The 19,173-nt window shown below is 41.1% G+C and overlaps 9 non-coding genes across 9 annotated transcripts; all 9 read right to left on the bottom strand.

Moving 5' to 3' along the window:
• Positions 1–626: 626 nt before the first annotated feature.
• Positions 627–698, bottom strand: trnap-ugg. Its single transcript has one exon. It is a non-coding gene; the product is annotated as a tRNA-Pro (tRNA).
• Positions 699–2,025: 1,327 nt separating this feature from the next.
• trnap-ugg lies at positions 2,026–2,097 on the bottom strand. Its single transcript has one exon. It is a non-coding gene; the product is annotated as a tRNA-Pro (tRNA).
• Positions 2,098–3,422: 1,325 nt separating this feature from the next.
• Positions 3,423–3,494, bottom strand: trnap-ugg. The gene has a single exon. It is a non-coding gene; the product is annotated as a tRNA-Pro (tRNA).
• Positions 3,495–4,818: 1,324 nt separating this feature from the next.
• Positions 4,819–4,890, bottom strand: trnap-ugg. The gene has a single exon. It is a non-coding gene; the product is annotated as a tRNA-Pro (tRNA).
• A 1,318-nt stretch (positions 4,891–6,208) lies between these two features.
• On the bottom strand, positions 6,209–6,280 carry trnap-ugg. The gene has a single exon. It is a non-coding gene; the product is annotated as a tRNA-Pro (tRNA).
• Positions 6,281–7,605: 1,325 nt separating this feature from the next.
• Positions 7,606–7,677, bottom strand: trnap-ugg. Its single transcript has one exon. It is a non-coding gene; the product is annotated as a tRNA-Pro (tRNA).
• Positions 7,678–9,680: 2,003 nt separating this feature from the next.
• trnap-ugg lies at positions 9,681–9,752 on the bottom strand. Its single transcript has one exon. It is a non-coding gene; the product is annotated as a tRNA-Pro (tRNA).
• A 1,318-nt stretch (positions 9,753–11,070) lies between these two features.
• trnap-ugg lies at positions 11,071–11,142 on the bottom strand. The gene has a single exon. It is a non-coding gene; the product is annotated as a tRNA-Pro (tRNA).
• A 2,012-nt stretch (positions 11,143–13,154) lies between these two features.
• On the bottom strand, positions 13,155–13,226 carry trnap-ugg. The gene has a single exon. It is a non-coding gene; the product is annotated as a tRNA-Pro (tRNA).
• Between the last annotated feature and the right edge of the window lie 5,947 nt (positions 13,227–19,173).

Raw genomic sequence — 19,173 nt, forward strand, 5'->3', positions numbered from 1 at the left:
CCACATGTTATTGGATTTATGAACGCGGATGGATATCTGATTTTAAAAAAAGAAACGTGATTGCACATGCACTATCCATTTAGTAATTTAAGAGAACAATGCATCTTTATCTTCATCATCCTTATATTGACTTCATTCATTGTGTACTCTACCTGTCACCAAAGCTGGCTGGGATAGACTCCAGTAACCACTTGACCCTGAAAAGGAGTGGGAGGTTTAGGAAAGATTATCCCCAATAACACACACTCAGGACGAAATCATTGACACAGGACAGGAAAGAAGCATACTTTTGTCAAATCAAAGCTAAATTCGGACTATCCCATGCGATTGTCATAGCAGAAATCCAGACTGATAGGATCAGAAAAATCTCTATTAAAATTCCATTGATTGATTTCGGGATTCTAAAGGAATCACCTGTTCTTTGTTCACAAAGTGTGGTCTTTGGCTGCTAATGCCCATTTATCCCCAGTTTTGGGATGAAATCTAATTAGGGAACAGTTTTACAGGTGTGCCTTGTTATGAGGCTAGTTAGTGTAATTGTCATGTACAGTTACTTATATCAAATACACAACTGAAGACCATCTTTTTGTTTAGATGTGGTAAACAATCTACGGACAGTCTTGCAGGGGCTCGTCCAGGATTTGAACCCGGGACCTCTCGCACCCAAAGCGAGAATCATACCCCTAGACCAACGAGCCACATGTTATTGGATTTATGAACGCGGATGGATATCTGATCAAAAAAAAAAGAAATGTGATTGCACATGCACTATCCATTTAGTAATTTAAGAGAACAATGCATCTTTATCTTCATCATCCTTATATTGACTTCATTCATTGTGTACTCTACCTGTCACCAAAGCTGGCTGGGATAGACTCCAGTAACCACTTGACCCTGAAAAGGAGTGGGAGGTTTAGGAAAGATTATCCCCAATAACACACACTCAGGACGAAATCATTGACACAGGACAGGAAAGAAGCATACTTTTGTCAAATCAAAGCTAAATTCGGACTATCCCATGCGATTGTCATAGCAGAAATCCAGACTGATAGGATCAGAAAAAGCTTTATTAAAATTCCATTGTTTGATTTCGGGCATTCTAATGGAATTACCTGTTCTTTGTTCACAAAGTGTGGTCTTTGGCTGCTAATGCCCATTTATCCCCAGTTTTGGGATGAAATCTAATTAGGGAACAGTTTTACAGGTGTGTCTTGTTATGAGGCTGGTTAGTGTAATTGTCATGTACAGTTACTTATATCCAAATACACAACTGAAGACCATCTTTTTGTTTAGATGTGGTAAACAATCTACGGACAGTCTTGCAGGGGCTCGTCCAGGATTTCAACCCGGGACCTCTTGCACCCTAAGCGAGTATCATACCCCTAGACCAACAAGCAACAAATTTAAGAACGCAGAAAGATTTTTGACCAAACAGAAACATGTGACTGCACATGCACTATCCATTTAGTGATTTACGAGAACACTACATTTTTATCTTCATCATCATCATATTGACTCCATTCATTGTGTACTCTACCTGTCACCAAAGCTGGCTGGGATAGACTCCAGTAACCACTTGACCCTGAAAAGGAGTGGGAGGTTTTGGAAAAAATATCCCCTGCAACACAATCTCTAGACAAAATCATTTTTTCAAGGCAAAATAGAAGCATACTTTTGTCAAATCAAAGCTCAATTCTGACTGTCCCATCCAATTGTCATAGAAGAAATCCAGATGCATTATATCAGACAAGTCTCTATTAAAAATACATTGATTGAATTTTGAAATACAATGGAATTACTTGTTCTTTGTTCACTAGATTGGCATTGGGTGTGGTCTTTGGCCGCTAACACACATTTGGCTTGATTTTTGTGATAATATCTCATTAGCGAGTAGTTTCACAGGTGTGCCTGGTACTGTGGTCAGTTATGGTAATTGCCATGTGCTGTTACATAGATACAAAGAAATAATGGATCATCTTGTCCTTTTGTTCAGATGTGGACAATTACCCATAATCTGTCTTGAAGGGGCTCGTCCGGGATTTGAACCCGGGACCTCTCGCACCCAAAGCGAGAATCATACCCCTAGACCAACGAGCCACATGTTATTGGATTTATGAACGCGGATGGATATCTGATTTTAAAAAAAGAAATGTGATTGCACATGCACTATCCATTTAGTAATTTAAGAGAACAATGCATCTTTATCTTCATCATCCTTATATTGACTTCATTCATTGTGTACTCTACCTGTCACCAAAGCTGGCTGGGATAGACTCCAGTAACCACTTGACCCTGAAAAGGAGTGGGAGGTTTAGGAAAGATTATCCCCAATAACACACACTCAGGACGAAATCATTGACACAGGACAGGAAAGAAGCATACTTTTGTCAAATCAAAGCTAAATTCGGACTATCCCATGCGATTGTCATAGCAGAAATCCAGACTGATAGGATCAGAAAAATCTCTATTAAAATTCCATTGTTTGATTTCGGGATTCTAAAGGAATCACCTGTTCTTTGTTCACAAAGTGTGGTCTTTGGCTGCTAATGCCCATTTATCCCCAGTTTTGGGATGAAATCTAATTAGGGAACAGTTTTACAGGTGTGCCTTGATATGAGGATAGTTAGTGTAATTGTCATGTACAGTTACTTATATCCAAATACACAACTGAAGACCATCTTTTTGTTTAGATGTGGTAAACAATCTGCGGACAGTCTTGCAGGGGCTCGTCCAGGATTTCAACCCGGGACCTCTTGCCCCCTAAGCGAGTATCATACCCCTAGACCAACAAGCAACAAATTTAAGAACGCAGAAAGATTTTTGACCAAACAGAAACATGTGACTGCACATGCACTATCCATTTAGTAATTTACGAGAACACTGCATTTTTATCTTCATCATCATTAAATTGACTCCATTCATTGTGTACTCTACCTGTCACCAAAGCTGGCTGGGATAGACTCCAGTAACCACTTGACCCTGAAAAGGAGTGGGAGGTTTTGGAAAAAATATCCCCTGCAACACAATCTCTAGACAAAATCATTTTTTCAAGGCAAAATAGAAGCATACTTTTGTCAAATCAAAGCTCAATTCTGACTGTCCCATCCAATTGTCATAGAAGAAATCCAGATGCATTATATCAGACAAGTCTCTATTAAAAATACATTGATTGAATTTTGAAATACAATGGAATTACTTGTTCTTTGTTCACTAGATTGGCATTGGGTGTGGTCTTTGGCCGCTAACACACATTTAGCTTGATTTTTGTGATAATATCTCATTAGCGAGTAGTTTCACAGGTGTGCCTGGTATTGTGGTCAGTTATGGTAATTGCCATGTGCTGTTACATAGATACAAAGAAATAATGGATCATCTTGTCCTTTTGTTCAGATGTGGACAATTACCCATAATCTGTCTTGAAGGGGCTCGTCCGGGATTTGAACCCGGGACCTCTCGCACCCAAAGCGAGAATCATACCCCTAGACCAACGAGCCACATGTTATTGGATTTATGAACGCGGATGGATATCTGATTTTAAAAAAAGAAATGTGATTGCACATGCACTATCCATTTAGTAATTTAAGAGAACAATGCATCTTTATCTTCATCATCCTTATATTGACTTCATTCATTGTGTACTCTACCTGTCACCAAAGCTGGCTGGGATAGACTCCAGTAACCACTTGACCCTGAAAAGGAGTGGGAGGTTTAGGAAAGATTATCCCCAATAACACACACTCAGGACGAAATCATTGACACAGGACAGGAAAGAAGCATACTTTTGTCAAATCAAAGCTAAATTCGGACTATCCCATGCGATTGTCATAGCAGAAATCCAGACTGATAGGATCAGAAAAATCTCTATTAAAATTCCATTGTTTGATTTCGGGATTCTAAAGGAATCACCTGTTCTTTGTTCACAAAGTGTGGTCTTTGGCTGCTAATGCCCATTTATCCCCAGTTTTGGGATGAAATCTAATTAGGGAACAGTTTTACAGGTGTGCCTTGATATGAGGATAGTTAGTGTAATTGTCACGTACAGTTACTTATATCCAAATACACAACTGAAGACCATCTTTTTGTTTAGATGTGGTAAACAATCTGCGGACAGTCTTGCAGGGGCTCGTCCAGGATTTCAACCCGGGACCTCTTGCCCCCTAAGTGAAAATCATACCCCTAGACCAACAAGCAACAAATTTAAGAACGCAGAAAGATTTTTGACCAAACAGAAACATGTGACTGCACATGCACTATCCATTTAGTAATTTAAGAGAACAATGCATCTTTATCTTCATCATCCTTAAATTGACTTCATTCATTGTGTACTCTACCTGTCACCAAAGCTGGCTGGGATAGACTCCAGTAACCACTTGACCCTGAAAAGGAGTGGGAGGTTTTGGAAAAAATATCCCCTGCAATACAATCTCTAGACAAAATCATTTTTTCAAGGCAAAATAGAAGCATACTTTTGTCAAATCAAAGCTCAATTCTGACTGTCCCATCCAATTGTCATAGAAGAAATCCAGATGCATTATATCAGACAAGTCTCTATTAAAAATACATTGATTGAATTTTGAAATACAATGGAATTACTTGTTCTTTGTTCACTAGATTGGCATTGGGCGTGGTCTTTGGCCGCTAACACACATTTAGCTTGATTTTTGTGATAATATCTCATTAGAGAGTAGTTTCACAGGTGTGCCTGGTATTGTGGTCAGTTATGGTAATTGCATGTGCTGTTACATAGATACAAAGAAATAATGGATCATCTTGTCCTTTTGTTCAGATGTGGACAATTACCCATAATCTGTCTTGAAGGGGCTCGTCCGGGATTTGAACCCGGGACCTCTCGCACCCAAAGCGAGAATCATACCCCTAGACCAACGAGCCACATGTTATTGGATTTATGAACGCGGATGGATATCTGATTTAAAAAAAAGAAATGTGATTGCACATGCACTATCCATTTAGTAATTTAAGAGAACAATGCATCTTTATCTTCATCATCCTTATATTGACTTCATTCATTGTGTACTCTACCTGTCACCAAAGCTGGCTGGGATAGACTCCAGTAACCACTTGACCCTGAAAAGGAGTGGGAGGTTTAGGAAAGATTATCCCCAATAACACACACTCAGGACGAAATCATTGACACAGGACAGGAAAGAAGCATACTTTTGTCAAATCAAAGCTAAATTCGGACTATCCCATGCGATTGTCATAGCAGAAATCCAGACTGATAGGATCAGAAAAATCTCTATTAAAATTCCATTGTTTGATTTCGGGATTCTAAAGGAATCACCTGTTCTTTGTTCACAAAGTGTGGTCTTTGGCTGCTAATGCCCATTTATCCCCAGTTTTGGGATGAAATCTAATTAGGGAACAGTTTTACAGGTGTGCCTTGATATGAGGATAGTTAGTGTAATTGTCACGTACAGTTACTTATATCCAAATACACAACTGAAGACCATCTTTTTGTTTAGATGTGGTAAACAATCTGCGGACAGTCTTGCAGGGGCTCGTCCAGGATTTCAACCCGGGACCTCTTGCCCCCTAAGCGAGTATCATACCCCTAGACCAACAAGCAACAAATTTAAGAACGCAGAAAGATTTTTGACCAAACAGAAACATGTGACTGCACATGCACTATCCATTTAGTAATTTAAGAGAACAATGCATCTTTATCTTCATCATCCTTAAATTGACTTCATTCATTGTGTACTCTACCTGTCACCAAAGCTGGCTGGGATAGACTCCAGTAACCACTTGACCCTGAAAAGGAGTGGGAGGTTTTGGAAAAAATATCCCCTGCAATACAATCTCTAGACAAAATCATTTTTTCAAGGCAAAATAGAAGCATACTTTTGTCAAATCAAAGCTCAATTCTGACTGTCCCATCCAATTGTCATAGAAGAAATCCAGATGCATTATATCAGACAAGTCTCTATTAAAAATACATTGATTGAATTTTGAAATACAATGGAATTACTTGTTCTTTGTTCACTAGATTGGCATTGGGCGTGGTCTTTGGCCGCTAACACACATTTAGCTTGATTTTTGTGATAATATCTCATTAGAGAGTAGTTTCACAGGTGTGCCTGGTATTGTGGTCAGTTATGGTAATTGCTGTTACATAGATACAAAGAAATAATGGATCATCTTGTCCTTTTGTTCAGATGTGGACAATTACCCATAATCTGTCTTGAAGGGGCTCGTCCGGGATTTGAACCCGGGACCTCTCGCACCCAAAGCGAGAATCATACCCCTAGACCAACGAGCCACATGTTATTGGATTTATGAACGCGGATGGATATCTGATTTTAAAAAAAGAAATGTGATTGCACATGCACTATCCATTTAGTAATTTAAGAGAACAATGCATCTTTATCTTCATCATCCTTATATTGACTTCATTCATTGTGTACTCTACCTGTCACCAAAGCTGGCTGGGATAGACTCCAGTAACCACTTGACCCTGAAAAGGAGTGGGAGGTTTAGGAAAGATTATCCCCAATAACACACACTCAGGACGAAATCATTGACACAGGACAGGAAAGAAGCATACTTTTGTCAAATCAAAGCTAAATTCGGACTATCCCATGCGATTGTCATAGCAGAAATCCAGACTGATAGGATCAGAAAAATCTCTATTAAAATTCCATTGTTTGATTTCGGGATTCTAAAGGAATCACCTGTTCTTTGTTCACAAAGTGTGGTCTTTGGCTGCTAATGCCCATTTATCCCCAGTTTTGGGATGAAATCTAATTAGGGAACAGTTTTACAGGTGTGCCTTGATATGAGGATAGTTAGTGTAATTGTCACGTACAGTTACTTATATCCAAATAGACAACTGAAGACCATCTTTTTGTTTAGATGTGGTAAACAATCTGCGGACAGTCTTGCAGGGGCTCGTCCAGGATTTCAACCCTGGACCTCTTGCCCCCTAAGTGAGTATCATACCCCTAGACCAACAAGCAACAAATTTAAGAACGCAGAAAGATTTTTGACCAAACAGAAACATGTGACTGCACATGCACTATCCATTTAGTAATTTAAGAGAACAATGCATCTTTATCTTCATCATCCTTAAATTGACTTCATTCATTGTGTACTCTACCTGTCACCAAAGCTGGCTGGGATAGACTCCAGTAACCACTTGACCCTGAAAAGGAGTGGGAGGTTTTGGAAAAAATATCCCCTGCAATACAATCTCTAGACAAAATCATTTTTTCAAGGCAAAATAGAAGCATACTTTTGTCAAATCAAAGCTCAATTCTGACTGTCCCATCCAATTGTCATAGAAGAAATCCAGATGCATTATATCAGACAAGTCTCTATTAAAAATACATTGATTGAATTTTGAAATACAATGGAATTACTTGTTCTTTGTTCACTAGATTGGCATTGGGTGTGGTCTTTGGCCGCTAACACACATTTAGCTTGATTTTTGTGATAATATCTCATTAGCGAGTAGTTTCACAGGTGTGCCTGGTATTGTGGTCAGTTATGGTAATTGCCATGTGCTGTTACATAGATACAAAGAAATAATGGATCATCTTGTCCTTTTGTTCAGATGTGGACAATTACCCATAATCTGTCTTGAAGGGGCTCGTCCGGGATTTGAACCCGGGACCTCTCGCACCCAAAGCGAGAATCATACCCCTAGACCAACGAGCCACATGTTATTGGATTTATGAACGCGGATGGATATCTGATTTTAAAAAAAGAAATGTGATTGCACATGCACTATCCATTTAGTAATTTAAGAGAACAATGCATCTTTATCTTCATCATCCTTATATTGACTTCATTCATTGTGTACTCTACCTGTCACCAAAGCTGGCTGGGATAGACTCCAGTAACCACTTGACCCTGAAAAGGAGTGGGAGGTTTAGGAAAGATTATCCCCAATAACACACACTCAGGACGAAATCATTGACACAGGACAGGAAAGAAGCATACTTTTGTCAAATCAAAGCTAAATTCAGACTATCCCATGCGATTGTCATAGCAGAAATCCAGACTGATAGGATCAGAAAAATCTCTATTAAAATTCCATTGTTTGATTTCGGGATTCTAAAGGAATCACCTGTTCTTTGTTCACAAAGTGTGGTCTTTGGCTGCTAATGCCCATTTATCCCCAGTTTTGGGATGAAATCTAATTAGGGAACAGTTTTACAGGTGTGCCTTGATATGAGGATAGTTAGTGTAATTGTCACGTACAGTTACTTATATCCAAATACACAACTGAAGACCATCTTTTTGTTTAGATGTGGTAAACAATCTGCGGACAGTCTTGCAGGGGCTCGTCCAGGATTTCAACCCGGGACCTCTTGCCCCCTAAGTGAAATCATACCCCTAGACCAACAAGCAACAAATTTAAGAACGCAGAAAGATTTTTGACCAAACAGAAACATGTGACTGCACATGCACTATCCATTTAGTAATTTAAGAGAACAATGCATCTTTATCTTCATCATCCTTATATTGACTTCATTCATTGTGTACTCTACCTGTCACCAAAGCTGGCTGGGATAGACTCCAGTAACCACTTGACCCTGAAAAGGAGTGGGAGGTTTAGGAAAGATTATCCCCAATAACACACACTCAGGACGAAATCATTGACACAGGACAGGAAAGAAGCATACTTTTGTCAAATCAAAGCTAAATTCAGACTATCCCATGCGATTGTCATAGCAGAAATCCAGACTGATAGGATCAGAAAAATCTCTATTAAAATTCCATTGTTTGATTTCGGGATTCTAAAGGAATCACCTGTTCTTTGTTCACAAAGTGTGGTCTTTGGCTGCTAATGCCCATTTATCCCCAGTTTTGGGATGAAATCTAATTAGGGAACAGTTTTACAGGTGTGCCTTGATATGAGGATAGTTAGTGTAATTGTCACGTACAGTTACTTATATCCAAATAGACAACTGAAGACCATCTTTTTGTTTAGATGTGGTAAACAATCTGCGGACAGTCTTGCAGGGGCTCGTCCAGGATTTCAACCCGGGACCTCTTGCCCCCTAAGTGAAATCATACCCCTAGACCAACAAGCAACAAATTTAAGAACGCAGAAAGATTTTTGACCAAACAGAAACATGTGACTGCACATGCACTATCCATTTAGTAATTTAAGAGAACAATGCATCTTTATCTTCATCATCCTTAAATTGACTTCATTCATTGTGTACTCTACCTGTCACCAAAGCTGGCTGGGATAGACTCCAGTAACCACTTGACCCTGAAAAGGAGTGGGAGGTTTTGGAAAAAATATCCCCTGCAATACAATCTCTAGACAAAATCATTTTTTCAAGGCAAAATAGAAGCATACTTTTGTCAAATCAAAGCTCAATTCTGACTGTCCCATCCAATTGTCATAGAAGAAATCCAGATGCATTATATCAGACAAGTCTCTATTAAAAATACATTGATTGAATTTTGAAATACAATGGAATTACTTGTTCTTTGTTCACTAGATTGGCATTGGGTGTGGTCTTTGGCCGCTAACACACATTTAGCTTGATTTTTGTGATAATATCTCATTAGAGAGTAGTTTCACAGGTGTGCCTGGTATTGTGGTCAGTTATGGTAATTGCTGTTACATAGATACAAAGAAATAATGGATCATCTTGTCCTTTTGTTCAGATGTGGACAATTACCCATAATCTGTCTTGAAGGGGCTCGTCCGGGATTTGAACCCGGGACCTCTCGCACCCAAAGCGAGAATCATACCCCTAGACCAACGAGCCACATGTTATTGGATTTATGAACGCGGATGGATATCTGATTTTAAAAAAAGAAATGTGATTGCACATGCACTATCCATTTAGTAATTTAAGAGAACAATGCATCTTTATCTTCATCATCCTTATATTGACTTCATTCATTGTGTACTCTACCTGTCACCAAAGCTGGCTGGGATAGACTCCAGTAACCACTTGACCCTGAAAAGGAGTGGGAGGTTTAGGAAAGATTATCCCCAATAACACACACTCAGGACGAAATCATTGACACAGGACAGGAAAGAAGCATACTTTTGTCAAATCAAAGCTAAATTCGGACTATCCCATGCGATTGTCATAGCAGAAATCCAGACTGATAGGATCAGAAAAATCTCTATTAAAATTCCATTGTTTGATTTCGGGATTCTAAAGGAATCACCTGTTCTTTGTTCACAAAGTGTGGTCTTTGGCTGCTAATGCCCATTTATCCCCAGTTTTGGGATGAAATCTAATTAGGGAACAGTTTTACAGGTGTGCCTTGATATGAGGATAGTTAGTGTAATTGTCACGTACAGTTACTTATATCCAAATACACAACTGAAGACCATCTTTTTGTTTAGATGTGGTAAACAATCTGCGGACAGTCTTGCAGGGGCTCGTCCAGGATTCCAACCCGGGACCTCTTGCCCCCTAAGTGAAAATCATACCCCTAGACCAACAAGCAACAAATTTAAGAACGCAGAAAGATTTTTGACCAAACAGAAACATGTGACTGCACATGCACTATCCATTTAGTAATTTAAGAGAACAATGCATCTTTATCTTCATCATCCTTAAATTGACTTCATTCATTGTGTACTCTACCTGTCACCAAAGCTGGCTGGGATAGACTCCAGTAACCACTTGACCCTGAAAAGGAGTGGGAGGTTTTGGAAAAAATATCCCCTGCAATAAAATCTCTAGACAAAATCATTTTTTCAAGGCAAAATAGAAGCATACTTTTGTCAAATCAAAGCTCAATTCTGACTGTCCCATCCAATTGTCATAGAAGAAATCCAGATGCATTATATCAGACAAGTCTCTATTAAAAATACATTGATTGAATTTTGAAATACAATGGAATTACTTGTTCTTTGTTCACTAGATTGGCATTGGGCGTGGTCTTTGGCCGCTAACACACATTTAGCTTGATTTTTGTGATAATATCTCATTAGAGAGTAGTTTCACAGGTGTGCCTGGTATTGTGGTCAGTTATGGTAATATGTGTTACATAGATACAAAGAAATAATGGATCATCTTGTCCTTTTGTTCAGATGTGGACAATTACCCATAATCTGTCTTGAAGGGGCTCGTCCGGGATTTGAACCCGGGACCTCTCGCACCCAAAGCGAGAATCATACCCCTAGACCAACGAGCCACATGTTATTGGATTTATGAACGCGGATGGATATCTGATTTTAAAAAAAGAAATGTGATTGCACATGCACTATCCATTTAGTAATTTAAGAGAACAATGCATCTTTATCTTCATCATCCTTATATTGACTTCATTCATTGTGTACTCTACCTGTCACCAAAGCTGGCTGGGATAGACTCCAGTAACCACTTGACCCTGAAAAGGAGTGGGAGGTTTAGGAAAGATTATCCCCAATAACACACACTCAGGACGAAATCATTGACACAGGACAGGAAAGAAGCATACTTTTGTCAAATCAAAGCTAAATTCGGACTATCCCATGCGATTGTCATAGCAGAAATCCAGACTGATAGGATCAGAAAAATCTCTATTAAAATTCCATTGTTTGATTTCGGGATTCTAAAGGAATCACCTGTTCTTTGTTCACAAAGTGTGGTCTTTGGCTGCTAATGCCCATTTATCCCCAGTTTTGGGATGAAATCTAATTAGGGAACAGTTTTACAGGTGTGCCTTGATATGAGGATAGTTAGTGTAATTGTCACGTACAGTTACTTATATCCAAATACACAACTGAAGACCATCTTTTTGTTTAGATGTGGTAAACAATCTGCGGACAGTCTTGCAGGGGCTCGTCCAGGATTTCAACCCTGGACCTCTTGCCCCCTAAGTGAGTATCATACCCCTAGACCAACAAGCAACAAATTTAAGAACGCAGAAAGATTTTTGACCAAACAGAAACATGTGACTGCACATGCACTATCCATTTAGTAATTTAAGAGAACAATGCATCTTTATCTTCATCATCCTTATATTGACTTCATTCATTGTGTACTCTACCTGTCACCAAAGCTGGCTGGGATAGACTCCAGTAACCACTTGACCCTGAAAAGGAGTGGGAGGTTTAGGAAAGATTATCCCCAATAACACACACTCAGGACGAAATCATTGACACAGGACAGGAAAGAAGCATACTTTTGTCAAATCAAAGCTAAATTCGGACTATCCCATGCGATTGTCATAGCAGAAATCCAGACTGATAGGATCAGAAAAATCTCTATTAAAATTCCATTGTTTGATTTCGGCATTCTAATGGAATTACTTGTTCTTTGTTCACAAAGTGTGGTCTTTGGCTGCTAATGCCCATTTATCCCCAGTTTTGGGATGAAATCTAATTAGTGAACAGTTTTACAGGTGTGTCTTGTTATGAGGCTGGTTAGTGTAATTGTCATGTACAGTTACTTATATCCAAATACACAACTGAAGACCATCTTTTTGTTTAGATGTGGTAAACAATCTACGGACAGTCTTGCAGGGGCTCGTCCAGGATTTCAACCCGGGACCTCTTGCACCCTAAGCGAGTATCATACCCCTAGACCAACAAGCAACAAATTTAAGAACGCAGAAAGATTTTTGACCAAACAGAAACATGTGACTGCACATGCACTATCCATTTAGTAATTTAAGAGAACAATGCATCTTTATCTTCATCATCCTTAAATTGACTTCATTCATTGTGTACTCTACCTGTCACCAAAGCTGGCTGGGATAGACTCCAGTAACCACTTGACCCTGAAAAGGAGTGGGAGGTTTTGGAAAAAATATCCCCTGCAATAAAATCTCTAGACAAAATCATTTTTTCAAGGCAAAATAGAAGCATACTTTTGTCAAATCAAAGCTCAATTCTGACTGTCCCATCCAATTGTCATAGAAGAAATCCAGATGCATTATATCAGACAAGTCTCTATTAAAAATACATTGATTGAATTTTGAAATACAATGGAATTACTTGTTCTATGTTCACTAGATTGGCATTGAGTGTGGTCTTTGGCCGCTAACACACATTTAGCTTGATTTTTGTGATAATATCTCATTACAGAGTAGTTTCACAGGTGTGCCTGGTATTGTGGTCAGTTATGGTAATTGCCATGTGCTATTACATAGATACAAAGAAATAATGGATCATCTTGTCCTTTTGTTCAGATGTGGACAATTACCCATAATCTGTCTTGAAGGGGCTCGTCCGGGATTTGAACCCGGGACCTCTCGCACCCAAAGAGAGAATCATACCCCTAGACCAACGAGCCACATGTTAATGGATTTATGAACGCGGATGGATATCTGATTTTAAAAAAAGAAATGTGATTGCACATGCACTATCCATTTAGTAATTTAAGAGAACAATGCATCTTTATCTTCATCATCCTTATATTGACTTCATTCATTGTGTACTCTACCTGTCACCAAAGCTGGCTGGGATAGACTCCAGTAACCACTTGACCCTGAAAAGGAGTGGGAGGTTTAGGAAAGATTATCCCCAATAACACACACTCAGGACGAAATCATTGACACAGGACAGGAAAGAAGCATACTTTTGTCAAATCAAAGCTAAATTCGGACTATCCCATGCGATTGTCATAGCAGAAATCCAGACTGATAGGATCAGAAAAATCTCTATTAAAATTCCATTGTTTGATTTCGGCATTCTAATGGAATTACTTGTTCTTTGTTCACAAAGTGTGGTCTTTGGCTGCTAATGCCCATTTATCCCCAGTTTTGGGATGAAATCTAATTAGTGAACAGTTTTACAGGTGTGTCTTGTTATGAGGCTGGTTAGTGTAATTGTCATGTACAGTTACTTATATCCAAATACACAACTGAAGACCATCTTTTTGTTTAGATGTGGTAAACAATCTACGGACAGTCTTGCAGGGGCTCGTCCAGGATTTCAACCCGGGACCTCTTGCACCCTAAGCGAGTATCATACCCCTAGACCAACAAGCAACAAATTTAAGAACGCAGAAAGATTTTTGACCAAACAGAAACATGTGACTGCACATGCACTATCCATTTAGTGATTTACGAGAACACTACATTTTTATCTTCATCATATTGACTCCATTCATTGTGTACTCTACCTGTCACCAAAGCTGGCTGGGATAAACTTCAGTAACCACTTGACCCAGAAAAGTAGTGGGAGGTTTTGGAAAAATTATCCCCTGCAACACAAACTCTAGACAAAATCATTTTTTCAAGGCAAAATAGAAGCATACTTTTGTCAAATCAAAGCTCAATTCTGACTGTCCCATCCAATTGTCCTAGAAGAAATCCAGATGCATTATATCAGACAAGTCTCTATTAGAAATACATTGATTGAATTTTGAAATACAATGGAATTACTTGTTCTTTGTTCACTAGATTGGCATTGGGTGTGGTCTTTGGCCGCTAACACACATTTAGCTTGATTTTTGTGATAATATCTCTAATTGCCTGGTATTCTGGTCTGTTATGGTAATTGCAATGTGCTGTTACTTAGATACAAAGAAATAATGGAGCACCTTGTCCTTTTGTTCAGATATGGACAATTACCCATATTCTGTCTTGAAGGGGCTCATCCGGGATTTGAACTTGGGACCTCTCGCACCCAAAGTAAGAATCATACCCCTAGACCAACGAGCCACATGTTATTGGATTTATGAATGCGGATGGATATCTGATTTTAAAAAAAGAAACGTGATTGCGCATGCACTATACATTTAGTAAGGTTTTAGACCAAACAGAAACCACTTGACCCCAAAAAGTAGTGGGAGGTTTTGGAAAAATTATCTCCTGCAACACAAACTCTAGACAAAATCGTTTTTTCAAGGCAAAATAGAAGCATACTTTTGTCAAATCAAGTCAAGTGCCTGGTATCAAGGTCAGTTATTGTTATTGCCATGTACTGTTACTTAGATAGAAAGCAATAATGGAACACTATGTCCTTTTGTTCAGACGTGGTAAATTTTCCATAAACTGTCTTGACAGTTATCATCCAGGATTTGAACCTGGGACCTTTCGCACCCAAAGTGAGAGTAATACCCCAAGACCAACGAACCACAAAACAATAAACAGGTAAGGATTTCTGTCCAAACGGAATCATGATTGCACAATCACTATCCATTTGTCGATTTAAGTGAACAATGAATCTTTATCTTCAACATCCTTGTAAAGATAAAGATAAGATAAAGATACTTTATTGATCCCTGCTTGGGAAATTGGGGTTTTGCAGTGTCAGAGTGAGGCTCAAGATACAAACATACAAAAATGGGTGACAAGAGAGAAAAGAACAATCAATCAGAAAGAAACATTATTGAAAAACAGTTGTATTGCTTGACAGCTCTGGTGATAAACAGGCAGACCTTAAATGGTTTTATTTTATTGCAAATGGATGACAAGTTATAGAGTCCAATGGAGTGAGGTAGGAATGATCTCCTGTAGCGGTTGGTGTGACAGCAAAGCTACTTTAGCCTATTGGAGAAGGTGGTCCGCTGACTGTCAAGTAGAGGATGGTCCGGATTATCCATCATGGATGTGAGTTTATTTAAAGTCCTCTCCATCACAGCTTCAAACGTGTCCATTTTACATCCGATTACAGAACCAACTCTTCTGATCAGTTTGTTCAGTCTATTAGTGTCCCTGACAAATATGCTGCTCCCCCATCAGATCCCCGAGAAGAACAGAGTGCTGACCTCAACAGACTGGTAGACAATCTCGAGCATCCTGCTGCACATGTTGAAGGACCTTAGTCTCCTCAGGAAGTAGAGTCTGCTGCTGGCCTTCTTATGCACAGCAGTGTTGTTGTTGCTCTTCCAGCTCAGTCTGTTGTCGATGGTTACTCCCAAGTACTTGTTCCCCTCTACCTCTGTCACATCTCTGCCCAAGATGCGGAGAGGCCGGGAAGCTGGTGGTTTCTTCCTGAAGTCCACCACCATCTCTCTGGTCTTTTACACATTGAGCAGCAGGTGGTTTGCGCCAGCCCACCTCACGAATTTCCCTGTACTCCTCCTCCCGTCCACCAGTAATGCAGCCAACAACCGCAGAGTCTTCAGAGAATTTCTGAAGATGGCATGACTCAGAGTTATACTGGAAGTCACTGGTATACAAAGTTAACAGGAAGGGAGAAACCACAGTGCCCTGTTGGGCCCCCACACTGCTCGTCACCATGTCAGACAAGATACTGCCCATTCGGACAAACTGCGGCCACTCCGACAAGTAGTCAATGATCCAGGAGACCAAGGCCCTATCCACACCCATCAGCCGCAGCTTCTTACCCATTAACCAGGGCTGGATGGTGTTAAACTCAATGGAGAAATCAAAGAATGTGACCCTCACAGTAGCTGCGTTTACATGGGCAAAAGTAATCGGAAAGAATGCCTGATCGGAAGAAAAATGTGTCATGTAAACACGCCGTTCGGAATATTCTGCCTCGATCAGACTCAATCGGATCAAAATTTCTTTCCAGTCGGGAAAGGTGGGTTACGCTGATTGTTGATCCGATCGTTGTGCATGTAAACGGTTCATTCCGATTGTGTGTCACTACTGCTCTGGTTTGCGTCAAGCATAGACGGTGTTTTGCTCCAGAGAAAGCTTTGGAGCTCAAACAGGACCGACTCTGCGGACGCCCGGTGCTAAGCGCCGCTCCGCTCTCGCCCCGCTGGCTCTTGGCCTCTCCCCTCTCTTACACCCCTCACGAGGGGGGTGCCGGAGAGGAGCGCTTCGTGCCCAGTGATGTCTGGACCCTGCACGGTCCTGGCTTGGGTGCCGATGGACCGAGCGAACTGTGTCTTTGAGCAGAGCAGCCGATTTTTTAACTTTGTGTTTGAGGGGAAGGGAGGATGCTTTGTTACATGTGCATTTTGTTGTTTTGTTATGTGTGGAAGAATTCAGCCTGCGATCCGTCCCGCCGCTCTGGGTTAGTGGCTGCCGAACGCAGGAGAACCGTGTGTCCGAGCAGAGCTCGGACTTCCAGCTCACACAGCGCCTTTGGGGTGGTGAGTGAGCTTTTCAAAGCAGAATGTCGCTCAGTCCTTAGAAACTGTTCAAACAATCACGTGGATTTGTGTTTTCAGTCGTGTCCTGACAAAATGAAGGCTGATGTTATTCCCACATATTTACGTGCAGCCAAGATGCAGATTGCAGCACATCCCACATGGATTTTTTGTTCATCAAACAAAGCTAGTATTGTTAGCGCGTGTTAGCCTTCTCCTGGGAGCTCCGTTCTTCCACAAAAAAGCACTGACCACACGGATTAAAAATAAAATGATGAGCAAACAGGCGCTTCATAATTGTCATGGTGCCTCTGTGAGTTATCCTCCCCCTCCCAGCTCTGCTCTGCTCCCGACTCACCAGCTGTGACTACTCACCTCATCAGCCACCTGTGCTTCTTAAGGAGACCCAGCTGCAGCATTCTTCGCCAGTTCGTTAACCCTGATGGTGCCTAGTAGAGCCCTGCGCGGGACTATTTTCTTCATCCCGCTCCCGCCCGCGCCCGCTGAATTTCTGACCAATCCCGCCCGCTCCCGCAACGTATGCGTTACACTCCCGCCCGCTCCCGCAATATGTATGTCCACTCCCGCCCGCACCCGCAAAACTCATAGAATTAAGTCCCGCACAGTAATAGAGATGCATTGATTTTGTATCGTCTCCCGTCCCGCAGGAAAAAAACACGTATTTTGTTTTGATGATATTAAAGTTTAATTAAGAGATTCGTGTCCCTCCTCCAGCCTCATATTTTCATGCATTCCTCTTTTTTGAAATTTGCAACTTAATTATTAAATATATTTTTACAAATTATGTTCGGTTAAAAGTGTGCGTGTGTCCGCGCGCAGACAGACGGCCTGAAGCGCGCTGAACCAGCCGGTAAAGATGCAGGTCAAAGTCATTTGAATTTATGGAGGAAAAAAACATTAATGGTTCAACAGAGCTGAAAATCTATGAATTAATTTTTTCCTGACAGAAAAATACTTTTAGCTTCAGCCTTTTCCAGTTTTGCTGATTCGCAGATCTGAGAACCATGCGTGACTCACGATGAACCTCGCTTGAGGTTCTTTTCTGCTTCATCCACTGACATCATGTCCCTGCCAGGTAACCTGCTCCATCCTTATCCGCGCAGTGTTGCCGGATAGATTGACAGCTCTTTCATCCGTGTGCTGCGCTATCTACCCTGACTATCGTGTTAACCTATGATGACCGTATTTTGCGCTCTCTCTGTAGAATACACTGGGAGCGCGGGGAAAAACAACTGTCAGCTACAGAGTATATGAACAGGTAGAGAGGAAAAGCAGGTAAAGAGGCGGAGGAGGGGCTTTGGCTTCAAACTCTGTCAGAGAGATGGAAACACGGGCGTCAGATTCAGACGCAGCTTTCACTGCGGGAGTTGAAGCAGACTTTCGCTGGGATGATTTTATAAACCCAAACATGGAAACATGATTACCAAGTAGAACTCTTCAAAATTATAAACCTGATCTCTCCACATTCTTGGTGTCTATCATGCATTTTTGCACACATCGCTCCATGCAGCGATCAGACCAGAACCTCTAGCTGGTAGCTCCGCCTACACGGGACCGCGGTATCAGGCTTTAAAGAACACACTAAGAGGCGGGGTGGGGCGCTGCACACCCCCAACAACAGGTTAGATGACAGAGGCCATTGGGCGTCTCTACCTGGTGCCTTCACGGAGCTTCAGTACATAAGAATCCAACAGCCGCTCAGCCTAACGTAGTCTGCTAATATATATTCACGAGATATTCATGGCAGCACTGATCCCGCGGGTTTTTTTTTCTGCCGCCCGCTCCCGCCCGCAGCACAATTGAAACCGCCCAATCCCGCGAGATTTGGGTTGGGTCCCGCGGGACCCGGTGGGACCCAATCCCAATGCAGCCCTCTAGTGCCTAGTCTCACTGAGCGCTACATCTGGCCCCCTTGTCTCACATCTCTTGCTAAACTTGTCTTTGTTGTGCCTCAGGAATCTCATGCCACGAGAGTCACCTGAGTCTGACACCACCTCGAGCAGCAGCTGTCCTCCTGATTACTCGGAAGCCTTCATCCCTTCAAGATCCTCAGCCACGCCGCTCCTCAAGAACTCCCGCCACGCCACTCATCAAGATCTCCAGCCACGACAGTCGATCCAACTCTGGTTCCCCACAGAACCTCAACTGGACCTCCGGCCTCGCCTTGGCCTCGGCCTCGCCAAAGCCTCCAGCTACTCTAATCCTC

The sequence above is a fragment of the Oryzias latipes genome, chromosome 23 (assembly GCF_002234675.1).
Source record: "Oryzias latipes chromosome 23, ASM223467v1".
NCBI lineage: Eukaryota > Metazoa > Chordata > Actinopteri > Beloniformes > Adrianichthyidae > Oryzias > Oryzias latipes.